The following is a 14,376-nucleotide window of genomic DNA, read 5'->3' as shown; positions in this document are numbered from 1 at the left end:
AACATACGGATTTTCTAAATAGGACTTACTTTGATTGGCTTCAAAATCCTAGCTCTAAGTTCCTCAATAAAGATATTATTTTAATATATTTTTAAATAAAAATTACTTTAAAAAAAGCTGTAGTCAACCCCACCTGATAATAATGCTGATTTGTTGTTTAGCTGCAAAAGTCTACATTGACGAAGACTTTGTGTAGAAGAAGAACTGATGGAGAAATGCAGGAACAGAACATATTATTTTGATTGGCTTCAAAATCCTCGCTCTAAGTTCCTCAAAGAACCTCTGCAGCAAAATAATTCTGATACTTGCAAACTTGCTTAGTTTCCATATGCACTCTTTCTTACTAAACGGAAAAACGAACTCGGAGATTTTACAGTTTCATTTTCTACACAACTTTCTTTTGCTTCTATAATTCTGAAACTTTTCTTATCTTGTGTTCTGCCTGTTTCTGTGTCTAAAAATATTTACACTCTAGTTTCAAGTTCTCTTCATTTATAGGCACTTAATTTTGTGACAAAATATCCATGGTTGGAACAGGGCCATATTTAGAAGTTATCTGAGAGTGTTGTAACGGTTGTTATTTAAAGTGATTTTTATTAAAATATATATCAAAATAATATTTATTTATTTATTAAAAATTATTTTTGATATCATATATCAAAATAATTTAATAACATAAAAAAAATTAAACCTAAAACAAATAATTTTAAAATTTTATAGAATGCGGTCCAACTTGGTATTGTTGATTTTTACTAAACAAGAGAACAGCTGGAACCGACCCCTCTTATTGATGTTGATTTGGAGTCCAGCCGTAAGAGCCCAAATTGACGAAGACTTTGTGTAGAATAAGAAGAGATGGTGAATTGCAGGAACAAAACAGTCCACTTAGAGTTTTTTCTACATAGGTTTTGTAGCAAATCAAAGTATGTAAGCTGTAATTTAGAGAAGCTACTTATATTGTAATAATTCAGATTCATTTCCTTCCAAATATTTTTGTGATTGTCTGACAGTATTTTGTGTGATATTTTCATTTCCTTTTTACATTTGTCTTGGAATTTGTTTACGCATCCGTATTAATAAATGATTTGGTAATTTTGACAGGAGAGATCACTCAATGAGTCACAGGACGGAGATTGTTGGAACATCAACTGATCTGCTGATGAACAAGGGAGATCATGGTTCGGTTGACACTAACAAGTTAGCAACGTCCATGCAAGAGGAGTTCAATAAATTGCGTTCTTTCACTACAAGATTTTACAGTTTTACCAACAAAAATATTCCATCGGTGTGTGATTAGGAGTTCGTCAGTAAATTATCTACCGGCGTCTTTACTGACGGAATACGTCCGTCGGCTTTCCTTTCATCGGTGATTCCACATTTCGTCGCTATATCCGTTGGAAACACAAAAAAACCATTTGCCGATAGTTTTACAGACGGAATTTGCGTGTCAAAAAAAAATTTTCCACTTGAAATATACCAACAGATTTTATTCCGTCGGTGACTATATGAAATACCGACCGAATGTATCCGTTTGTAAATTCGTCGGTGATTGTTACTGTCAAATGCCGATTGATTCATTTCGTCGGTAAAACCCTTTGTAATAGTTTTTTCTAAATTTATTTTTTAAAAATTATTTAAAATACATAATATAAAATTATATAAATTATTGGTAATAAAAAACCAATTATGCAAATAAAATTTATATTAAACATCAAAAACAAAAAATCAAAGTTAAATAATATTCATTACAAAATGAATGTGTTTCAAAAAAAATATTAAATGAAATTTTAAAGGTAAATAGTGTTTATTACAAATTAATATAAAGGTGGAGGAGGAGGAGGAGGAGGAGGAGGAGGAGGCTGGTGGTTATACGGCCAAAAAGGATTAGGCGCACATGTTCCACTCTGTGATGCCATGTTCATGACCATTTCACAAAGCTGTTCATAAGCCGCTTTTTGTTGTTCAGACTCCGCTCTTTGTTGTGCTTGAGACACTTGGAGTTGTGCGTATGCCTCTGGTAGGTGGTTGTATTTTTCGGTGAGCTGAGTCGTATGTTGCTGCAAGGCTACGAACTCCTTAGATTGGGAGCTCGATATTGATTGGGAGCTCCCAACAGTTAAAGCACTACAGGCCGACCACAAGTTGTCGGCCGTAGTGTTGGAGAACCCGTAAACCCGATTATTATCAGGTCCACCTGACGATTCAACCTCCATCCATAAATCGGGATCGAATTCCGGATGGGTTACAGGATCGTCCCCGTATCTCTCCCTCAACCGATTATTATAGGTCTCCTGAAAATAAAAAAAGTAATCATCATATTCAATTCAATAAACATAATAACTTACAAAATAAAATGGTTGAACAAACATACCACGAAATGTTGAGCATGGTTGTCAACAAACTATTGCGCCCCCTTTTGGCGGTCTTGACTCCGCACGTGCGTCTCCACAAACAACTCCATCGGGCTCGGCTCGCATCCAAGAGACGTAGCCTATATTGAACAAAATTTATTAATAATAAATTAATTGAACGATATATTTCATTTAAATTAATCTTACCATCCGTTTCGCATGTGCAGCAAACGAAACGGAGCCGCGGATGTGCGTTGTCACCAAGCCATGAATTGGCCGATTCTGGTTGCCAGCACCGAACTATGAGCATCGTGTGAACCGCTCAGACATCACGTGCTCAAGATAATGTGGCCATATATCTTCCAAGATGTATATCGGTTTGAAATCCCTCCAAACCACAACATCGTTCCAGCCTTGGAACCCCCTATCCCTCGCTATTTTTTTTTGCCCTTTTTTGTGCTTCGTACCAAAAATCACGCTACTTCACGCAACCAAAAATTACATTTCGAAACATAAATTTTTGTCTAAAAAAATCTTGTATTGTTTTCGATATTACCTAGTTGCCGCGTGATTTTTCCACACCCTCCTCACAACAGTGTTATGGTTATTGTCCCAGCAGAATTTATCCTGTGTATAAATAATTAATTTTAAATAAAATAATAATTTATTTACAATTATATTAATAATTTATTAGAAATAAGCTGAAAATTATAAATTAACACCAACATCAAATCTGTCAAACCATGCATTGATTTGAGGCATCTATTCAGGATGCCTGGATATCTGAGCCCATTGAAACAATGAAATCTCCATCGACGATTTAAACGCCGATGATATTACTGGGGCGGCCTCAATGTTTGTGAACCTGAATATAAATGAAATTAATGAAATAGTGATTACTTCTGTTGTAACCCATTTTTGGGTCCCCCAAAAAAATAATATAAATAGCCAAAGAAGGTTAGAAAAATAATAGGAGGCAGGAGCGCTCGGAAAATGGTTGGAAGATTTGGTCAAGGAGGTTAAAAAATACCAAGATCGGATTTTTACAGTATATTCTTGGATGATGAGAGTCCTGATGGATAAGAAATTTTGAATTTTGAGGAGAAAAGCCCAAATTTGGATGTTTATGGACTTAATTGGATTTTTAATGGATTTTATAGGGGTTTTGATTGCAAGAAAAATTGATTTTTAAGTCAATGTGGGTTTTAATCAGAAGAAATTTAAGTTTTGGGGCCAAAATATATTTTTTTGGAATTTATTAGGCCAAATCAGGGGCTTAATTGCATAAATATTGAAGTTTAATGGCCAATCAGGGACTTAATTAAGAAAATCCGAAACCAGGGACCAAATTGGAAGAGGCGCGTAAATGGAGGGGCTGAAATTATTCTGTCCAGGGGCCTAATTGAAGAAATTGGAAGTTTATTAATCAATTGAGGGCGTAATTGAACAAAACAGAGGCCAGGGATTAGAATGGAAAACGCGGCCGACTTGAGGGGTGGAGGCCGAAATTAGCGGGGGTGCAATTGAATTTTATTCTTAAAATCAGGATCAGATTTGAGGACTTAATAGAACAAAGGATAAATTAAGGACTGATTTAAAAAAAAAAAAAAGGACCGAACGGTGCCGTTTTGAACGGCACTGTTCACCTTTCTTCTTCCCTCCCCCCGAACAGACAGCGGGGAAGAAAGAAAAAAGAAAGCTTATTTAAATGGCGCTTGTCCCCCTCTCCTACCGACCGGACCGAAGGCCACACGCCGTTGAAGACATTGGCCGACCACCCGCCGCGCACCACACCGGGACCGAAGCCCACACGCCTTGACAGTCGCGCCCAATGGCCGACCAGCCTCCACCTTGGTTCGCCCCAAGACTCCTTCTCCCCCTATAAAAGCAGGTGACCCAAAGGAAAGTGGGACGAAAAAAAGGGAAGGGGAAGCAGGAGGAGAGGGAAGAAAAAAAACCGAGACAAAAGAAGAGAGAGAGAGAAACCGAAGGAGAGAGAAACCACTTAACTAAAAAACCAGAAACAAAAGAACCCAAAGTTGAGAAGCTTGGGAAAGCTGACACCAGGAGGGAACTGAAGAAGCCGAAACCGAAGCAGCAAACCGGGGGAACGACGACGAACCGTGGATAACAACCGCACCCTCCGCCGTTCGAACAGCCGCAGCCCTGCCCGCAGCCACCGTTCGCGAGCCACAGCACCACCAGCAACCGCCTCCTCCTCGCCAGGTACGCATCTTCCCCCTGCATTTTCTTCCTTTTGCTGCCTAAGTTTTCCTCCTGCATGCAGAATCGTTTCTGCATGCAGGAGGTGGGGAGGGAAAATAATTCCCTCCCCCCCGTTTAGTTTGCTGGGCCAGGCTGATGCTGGCCCAGCGTTGTTATTTTCTTCTCTAGGCCAGACTGATTCTGGCCCAGTATAGTTTGGGGGTGGGCCAGAATGGTTCTGGCCCAGCCCTGTGATCTGGGCCGGTCGGGCCCAGACCAAGGAGTGAATTTTTAGTTGGGCCGAGATCGGCCCAGTTTTATGGTGGGCCGAATTCGGCCCAATGTTTTTTTTCCTGGGCTGTCCGGCCCATTTAGTTGGGCCGGCCCGCCCACTTAACCTATTATATTATATATTATTATATATTATATGATATATGTGTGTATATATATTATAAAATAAAAAAAAATATTCTGAAAAATCTTTAAAAAATATTGTTGATTTTCCTGCATGTTTTGGTCAAAAGTGTTTAATGTTGGTTCGTATTTTTATACCGTAAAGATACAAAACCAGTGTTAAAAAATACCCGGTTTTCGTCAAAATATCAAAGATTTTCAGAATAAAAAATGTTTTTGCTTTCTTTTTTTTTTCCTGCATATTTTTATCAAAGCGGATTAATATTGGGTTGTATTTTTATACCGTAAGGATACAAGCTCAGTATTTAAAATACCCGATTTTCGTCAAAACATAAAAAAAATATTTTCCAAAAAAATTGTTTTTGTTTTAAAATACGGCCTGGTCTCTCCAATATATATATAAATATTATAATATCATATTTTCACACAACAAAGAAAATTTTCAAAACAATATATGTATTAGCATGCATTTTGGCTTTAATAACCAGTTTATTCAAGCCATGAGAACTAGGCCAATATTTCAAAAAATTCTAAAAAAATCTTTTTGGTGCTATTAGTAGTATTTGGGATTACGAATTTATACGTAAAACGTATTCCTAAATATTATTAATAAAGTTTTGGTATAGACATTAGAACGGTTAGGATTTTACCCGATAAGATAAAGACTTTCTTACTGAGAAGAATTTTTCTTGAACCATAGACAGACCAACAACTAGAAAAACATGAAAATACCTTAGATTTTATCAGACAATAAAACAATGCAGCTTACCTTAGGTAGGGCGTATTTGGGGTGCTAATACCTTCCCTTTACGCAACCAGTCCCCGTACCCGATCTTTGAGACCAGTTAGGGTTCCTAGTAACCAAAATACTAGGTGGCGACTCCCATTCCATTTTCCACCCACAAAAGACAATATTTTCTTGTATCCCCATAGATATAGATAGATTTACATTGTAGATAAGAAAATGGGAACAAACTATGTTATTTTCGCCGCGACGCCGCACACGTGCGACAGAATGGCGACTCCACTGGGGACCTTGTAGACTAAGCTTTGTTTTGTCTGATTTATTTGTGTTTTCGTGTGTTTATTGTTAATATGCCCGTCCTTTTATTTGCCTATTTATTTTATTTTATTCTACTCATATTATTCATGCATTTTATACAATTGTCTCATGCATCACTTGCTTTAATTTTGAAAAGCACACACAAGCTTTAAGTTAAGTGGGGAATTAGCAATTTACCCTAAGACTATTGGTCAGGGTTTAAATGCGTGAAACACCCAACTCATATCTGAGTGCCTGCTTGGTAATGGTGGGCATACGTGTCTTAACTGTTCCTTGCAACGCCCCCATACTTCTTTACGAAGAACGTCACTGGGCAGATATGAGACCCTTCGAGACCAGATAGAAAAACTACCCACTCTCACTTGATAATTAGAGCTTGTCCTTAGGTTGTGAATCTTACTTTCATTTTGCATCACGATTAATAATTTGAATTCATCAACCCAGGTTTTTGAGCTGAAATCATGACTAAGTACCTCTCTTTCCAAGAATATGGACAAGAGTCTGAGTTGGCTCAGATTGCCGAAGGAAAATGCCCAAGAATCGATACTAGTGGTTTACCATGCATTACCAAGGTAAATCACATGGTCAACGACTTAGGAAAGTTGCTGCCTATCATGGAATATGTCGACGAGACTTTGTTTGAAAGGAGATATGGGAGAATTGCACAGATAATGAGGTTACCTGTACAAGCAGCGGCGATCAAAGCCCTTCTGAGTTTTTGGGATCCAAGTTATTGGTGTTTTACCTTTGGAAACATCGATATGACACCCACCTTGGAAGAATATGAGAGAATTCTGGACTTTCCAAATGACAGCCACAGAATCTACCACCGACGCAGATTTGAAGACACAACTTCGGAAGTAGTCAACTTATTAAGCTTAGGAAAGATCAGCCAGTGTAGAGTCGCCGAAGGGGGTTTTAAATGGAAGGTCATTGAAGCCCGAATGAAGAAAAATGCCGAAGAAGGCAAGTTGGGAGACGAGCGTTATAGGTTGGTGGCCTTCGCCATTTTTGGACTAGTGTTGTTCCCTTCCGAAACTGGGGTCATCAGTTTAGAAGCAGCAAGTGTCTTCGTCGAGTATGAGCATGACCGGATCAATCCTTCCTCAGCCATCTTGGGGGAAACCATGTTATCGCTTAATCACTGTCGAGCACATGGAAAAGGAGCTATGAGATGTTGCGTCCCTATGTTATACCTATGGATAATCAGTCATATCGAAGCACCAAGAGACATTTTCAACAACTTTTGGTGGTTTGACTTGCGACCGTTAAAGATTACCATAGATGAGACTTGGAAGAATTGGGATGAGAAGGCATGGAGGGATAAGTATGCAGCATTGCCAAGTAGCAACTTCAAATGGAAAGCGCCGTGGATGAACAACGCTATTTGCACAATGAGCTGCGGAAGCAAGAGATGGGTTCCTTTGATTGGTGTAACCGGTTACATCGGCTATGCACCCGCCCTCGTAACAAGGCAGTTGGGCGGAATGCAATATACGCCAAGAACCTCGGGTTTAGCTGATTTCATTGGGTTATTCAAGCACCAACCGTTCATCAAAGAAATGGAGCTTATCCGACAGGATTGGGAAAGACCCGTGAGGGTGAAAAGAGAAGAAGGAAGCAGTTTTGAAACCTCATTCAGCCATAATTATATAGTTTGGAGGAATGAAGATTTTTCTGAAGTAAAGGGTCTGTCTACACAAGAACAGTCTGAGGCAACTATGGAACCACAGAAAAGGAAAAGAAAGGATGATGAGGAAGATCTAAGAAAGCAGTTAGATCAGTGTATAATAGAACTCAACAAAAGTAAGGGGCGACAGCAACTGTTAGAGAACCAGCTAGAGGAGGAAAATATGATGAGAGTTTTTCTGAATAAGCGGTTAGAAAAACAAGAGAAGCAGCTAATGTCTCTAAAGGAATGGCAGAAAAGGGCTGAGGTAGCTGAAGAGATAACAACAGGAGTCCAGGCTGAGTTGAGGAGTCGAATAGCTAATTATGACGAGTTGGTCAAGAAGTATGGGATAGCAGAAAAAGAATTGGCTAAGGTTAAGAGGGCAACAAAAGGCGTGAATGTTGATAAGGAGACGATGGATTCTTTGAAGAAGGGAAGGAAACTTCTTTTAAAGAAAATAGAAGTTGAAAAGGAGAAGAATTGTCTAGCCAACCTCGATACAGAAGAAGAAAGGAAGGTTAGAACGCAATACATGGTGCAGCTAGAGGAAGAAAGAAATGCGAGAAGGGCCGCTGAGTTTGACATGAGAGATTACCAGAAGAGAGCTGAGTCTTCAAAAGGAAGAATGAGGGCTTTACAATCGGAAATCGAGGTACGAGAAGAAGAGTTAAGGGAGTTGAGAAGACACTACTTCGAGATGGAAGAGGAAATGAGTAAGGCTAAGCAAGAGCGTCAAGAATGCCAGGACTACATGGACAGCTTTACAGTTCAAATCAATTCCAAAATAGCAGAGCTGGATATCAAAAAGGAATAGCTACAGAGGACAAGAGATAAGTTGGCACAATCAGAGGATATGGTGCGAGTATTGAAAAGAAGCAACGAAGCTTTAGGAGCCAGCAACGAAGCAATAATCGGAGATAACACTGTATTCCATGATAAGATAAGACATATGTCAAAACAAGTTGAGCAGGTAGCCCGTTGTGCGGAAAGGTTGCAACAGCAAGCCACCGAAGTTGGAAGTGACGGTTCAAAATATAGAGAATACATGGGGGCCATGATCTGTTTTATTAGGGATTTAGCTAATAGGGGAAATGCCTTTTAGAAGTAGCAATGTATAGGACTTCTCTTTTCCATTATTGTTTTGTATGAGCAAATTTTGTTATTTATAAGAAGTCCATGACGTATTTCCTTTCGTAATGTGTTGAGTAAGCCACTATGATAAGAACTTGGCAAACCCTCCTTTATGGTAATCAGGTCAACTCAGAAATCTCGCTTAAAGGTTACGAAAGTCATGGATAAGCTCATAATACACATTACATATGCATCGCATTCTCATCACACATTTTGTTTTTAATTCATCATATGCATCGCCAGATCATGAAGCATAGGTCCCATATCCAGAGTCCACCAAACCCAGTCCAGATCAAGAATGGAAAACGAAGAAAGAGCTCAATTAGAGTCGCACTACCAAACCGAGTTGGAATCTGTGAAAAATGAAGTTTCTCGACTAACCAATCTGCTGGAGCAACTTTTAAGAACCAAGAATGGAGAGGGAACGTCTACCCAACCACCTATAGGAGCACCGTCAGTTCATGTTCCGGGGTTATCTCAGAACTTGGGGGCAGATTCAGCGACGGGGCAACACTTTGCACCTGTTATTCCCATTCAGCCCCCTCAAGCTCACATCACTGTAGATTTAACAGCCGAGGGGCCTTCCGATAATAGGCCCACTGGTTTTGTGAACGATGACAAGATATCCGCATTAGAAGAAAGGTTAAGAGCAGTCGAGGGAAATGACTGGTTTGACCCCATGCGAGCGTCGGAAATATGCTTGGTACCTAACCTCACGGTACCAAAAGATTTTAGGATACCAGAGTTTATAAGGTACACTGGGTTGGAATGCCCAAACACTCACCTTCGATCTTATTGCAATAAGATGGCTGAAGTGATATATGACGATAAGTTAATGATCTACTTTTTCCAAGACAGTCTATCGGGATCTGCGTTAAGTTGGTATATGAGGCTGGATAATGTCAAGATTAAGAAATGGAAGGACTTAGTGGAGGCTTTCCTAAAGCAATACAAGTTCAATTTGGAAATTACGCCAGATCGAACGAGCCTCATGTCAATGGAAAAGAGAAGCCAAGAGTCAGTGAGGGCTTATGCGCAAAGATGGAGGGACGAGGCCACGCATGTGCAACCACCTTTGATAGAAACGGAGATGGTGACTTTGTTCGCCAATACATTCAAGGCACCCTATTATGAGCATTTAATGGGTAGCTCATCTCAACATTTCTTTGATGTTGTACGTGTGGCAGAAAGGATAGAGCAAGGAATTAAAGCAGGGCGCATAGTAGAGCCTTTAGAGAAGAAAGGTTTTATGGGAAGGAAAAGAGAAGGGGACGTTAACAATTTGGAAGGCGGGTACAAAGGCAAGAAAGTAAATTTCCACAGCCCACAAGCACCTACCCCTCAATTCCCACGCGTAAACTTTAACCAATCTTTTTCACCTAACCGAACAAATAACCAACCAAACTACCAAAATCACTACCAAAGACCCCACTCAGGATACACTCCAGAACAACTGCCACCGTTACCCATGCCTTTGAAGGACATGTATGCCAAACTTTTGAGCATTGGACAAGTAGCTCCTATCCCTACACTACCACTGCAACCACCATTCCCAATTTGGTACAAGCCCGATTTGACTTGCGAGTACCATGGGGGTAATCCCGGGCATGGGATTGAAACCTGTTATGCATTCAAGAAGAGGCTATTGGAGCTTATTAAGTTGGGTTGGGTATCCTTCGAAGACAAGCCCAATGTCAATTCAAACCCATTGCCTAAACATGCTCCAAATAGTGGTGGAATAGGCATGATCGAAGTGGGAAATCAAGGCAAGGTGTTGAAGGTGCCGAAGAAAAGATTGTACGACATGTTAGTACAATCAGGATTTCTAGAGGCAAAGGTGGTAAGGCAATTGGAGAGAGATGAATATTGTGAGTTTCACGGAAGAGACGGACATCACATTGGGGATTGCGCCGAGTTTTGCGAAAAGATCGTAAAAATGTTGAAGATGGGACAATTGAGGATTGAACCCATGGAGAGCAAGTGTGAGGTGAGCATGATGGAAGGTGAAAATGAGATGGCAGGAGTTTGCAGGGTCCAACAGACTGCTAATGGCCCCCCAAGGCTTATATTGATTAAACCGTCTTGCACAAGAGAGAATCACAATGCCATGCCGTATAATTATGGGTATGCATCTAACATTCGAACGCCTCTTCCTTTGTTCCAGACAGAGATAGGTGGTTTGACCAGGAGTGGTCGCTGCTTTACGCCTGAAGAATGGAGGAAGGAAAAGGGTAAAGAAGTGGTCGATCTGGACAAAGCACCAGAAGTCAATAAGCCGGTAACAGAAAAGGAGTCGAATGAGTTTCTAAAGTTGATCAAGCATAGCGAATATTGCATAGTGGATCAACTAAAAAAGACTCCAGCTCGGATCTCCCTTATGTCTCTGATACTCAGCTCTGAGCCGCATCGAAATGCCTTGCAAAAGGTATTGAATGAGGCATATGTACCCCAGGACATTGAGCACAAAACCATGGAGCATTTAGTGGGGAGGATCCATGCAACTAATTACCTCTACTTCACGGCTGATGAGCCTGATGCTGAAGGTACCGGACACAACAAGCCTTTATACATTACTGTTAGGTGCAAAGACTGTCTTATAGGGAAGGTGCTCGTCGATAATGGCTCGGCCCTCAACGTGTTGCCAAAGCACATTCTGGAGGAAATGCCGATTGATGAATCTCATATGAAGCCAAGTACTATGATGGCCAGAGCGTATGATGGCTCACCTAGGCCAATACTTGGGACTTTAGAAGTGGAGCTATATGTGGGACCGCAAATGTTCCTAGTGACACTTCAGGTTATGGATATCCACCCTTCCTATAGTATGTTGTTGGGAAGACCTTGGATCCACGCAGCGGGGGCAGTAGCTTCGTCATTACACCAATGCCTGAAGTATATCATGAATGGGATGTTGGTAACTGTAAAGGCCGAGGAGGCAATATCCTTGATAAAGAATGTGGCTGTGCCTTTCATCGAAGTGGAAGATTGCAAGGATAACAATATCCATGCTTTCGAGATCGTGAACACCGACTGGGTGCCGGAGAACACTGTGTTAAGAAGGCCAAGGATCTCAGAAGCAGCCAGGATGGCAAGCCTATGCTTCTTAGAACGCGGGATCCCATTTCAGTATAACTTTACTGTCAGGATACCAGAAGGGGTTAAGTCGGCGAGTTTGGAAAATGCTGCTCAAAGATTTGGGTTAGGGTATCAACCTAACCAAAAGGATTATTGGTGGGCTGCTGGTCGGAGAAGGGCAAGAAGGATGGCTAGAATTAAAGGAAGAGAGCCTGAGGAAGAAAAGCTAGAAATCCCTCACCTTAGTGTATCGTTCACAAAAGCTGCATTCATAATGCAACCTGATAAAGGAGCCGGAAGCCTGGGTCTAGAACTGGCTCATATGAGCATAAACACCTTGGAGGGAAACGAGAAGAAAAGGGATGACGTGAAAGCAGTCGCGGGAAAAGAAGATGAAGCGCTGCCACAGCTGACGATCCATACGCTAGAAGAAGTCTCCGCCAAGACTGTTGTGCGCAAGCTGGCTCCAGGCGAAAAGTTTCAGAATTGGGTGACACAAGAAGCTCCAGTGGTTTTCAAAATGTAAACCAACTTTTGTTTGCCTTAACATGTTTTTGTCATTGCTTATGTTTGCTTTTGTTTTCTCTAGTTGACAATCAAGGCTCATGATGTCAGCTAGATTCTATATTTGTCATAGAGCCCACCTTTTTCCTTTGAATGAATGTGAGATCATGCACTTTTTTAGAAATTGTTTTTTTATATATATATATGCATTTACACCCAGCACTTCCCGCTTTCAGGAATCCTGAAAGCGGATCTCCAACAACATCACATACATTTAGCATCAAGAATAAATGGCCAAACTTGAACGAGCATGTAATAGCTATGGAAGAAGAAGAGTGGGATGAAAGCAATATCAGTGAATTCACCAGGCTAGTAGAACAACAGGAACAGACTTGGAAGCCTGCCACCGAGGAACTCGAAACCATCAATGTGGGCAATGGTCAGCTCAAGAAAGAGTTGAAAATAGGTACCCTAATTACTTCTGAACAAAGGATAAAAATGATCACCCTATTACAAGAGTATTCAGATGTCTTTGCTTGGTCATATGAAGATATGCCCGGTTTGGATACAAGTATTGTAGAACACAAGATACCGTTGGAGGAAGGTTATAAGCCAGTCAAGCAGAAGCTAAGGAGGGCCCACCCAGATGTCTGGATCAAGGTCAAGGTAGAACTCGAAAAACAGTGGGATGCTGGTTTTCTAGAAGTAGTTAGATACCCATAATGGGTATCTAACATTGTTGTGGTGCCTAAGAAGGAAGGGAAGATTCGAGTTTGTGTGGATTTTCGGAATTTGAATAAAGCTAGCCCTAAGGATGATTTTCCTCTACCACACATAGATGTTTTAGTGGATAATGCTGCCCGAAGTTCCACCTATTCCTTTATGGACGGTTTTTCAGGATACAACCAAATAAAAATGGCTTTAGAGGATAAAGCGAAAACAACTTTCGTCACACCTTGGGGGACCTACTGCTACAAGGTCATGCCATTTGGGTTAAAGAATGCAGGTGCAACATATCAAAGAGCAATGGTGACTCTATTCCACGACATGATGCATAAAGAAATTGAGGTGTATGTAGATGATATGATTGCCAAGTCTAAAAAGGGACAGGATCATGTGGAAGTTTTGAGGAAGTTATTTGAGAGGTTGAGGAAGTATGAACTAAGGCTTAATCCTGCAAAATGTTCATTCGGAGTTAAATCGGGCAGGCTGTTGGGATTTGTGGTAAGTGATAGAGGTATAGAGGTGGATCCGGATAAAGTAAGGGCCATCCAGGCCATGTCGTCCCCTAAAACGGAGAAAGAAGTAAGAGGATTCTTAGGAAGGTTGAATTACATTGCTCGATTTATAGCTCAGCTAACAACAACATGCGAGCCTATATTCCGACTACTAAGGAAAAAGAATCCTGGAACCTGGAATGAGGAGTGCGAGGAGGCATTCAATAAAATCAAGCATTATTTACAAAATCCACCTTTACTGGTGCCTCCTGTATCAGGGAAACCTCTAGTATTATATCTAACCGTAACTGAAGTAGCCATGGGATGTGTATTGGGTCAGCATGATGAAACCGGAAGGAAGGAAAGAGCTATTTATTACTTGAGTAAGAAATTCACTGAATGTGAGTCCAGATACACGGAGATAGAAAGGCTTTGTTGTGCGTTGGTGTGGGCGGCAAAGAGGTTGCGACATTACATGTTATACTATACCACTTGGTTGATTTCAAAAGTGGATCCTCTGAGGTATATTTGTAATAAGCCTTTTCTCTCAAGTAGAATTGCAAGGTGGCAAGTTTTATTAGCAGAATATGACATAGTGTATATGACAAGGAAAGCCGTAAAAGGGAGTGCAATCGCAGACCATCTGGCTGATAATGCTGTTGAAGATTACGAACCTTTGGATTTTGATTTCCCTGATGAAGATATATTGTCAGTAGAAAAGGAGGAAGAGAAGACAGATTGGTG

The sequence above is a fragment of the Populus alba genome, chromosome 1, assembly GCF_005239225.2.
Source record: "Populus alba chromosome 1, ASM523922v2, whole genome shotgun sequence".
Lineage (NCBI taxonomy): Eukaryota > Viridiplantae > Streptophyta > Magnoliopsida > Malpighiales > Salicaceae > Populus > Populus alba.
This window is presented reverse-complemented; position numbering follows the sequence as displayed.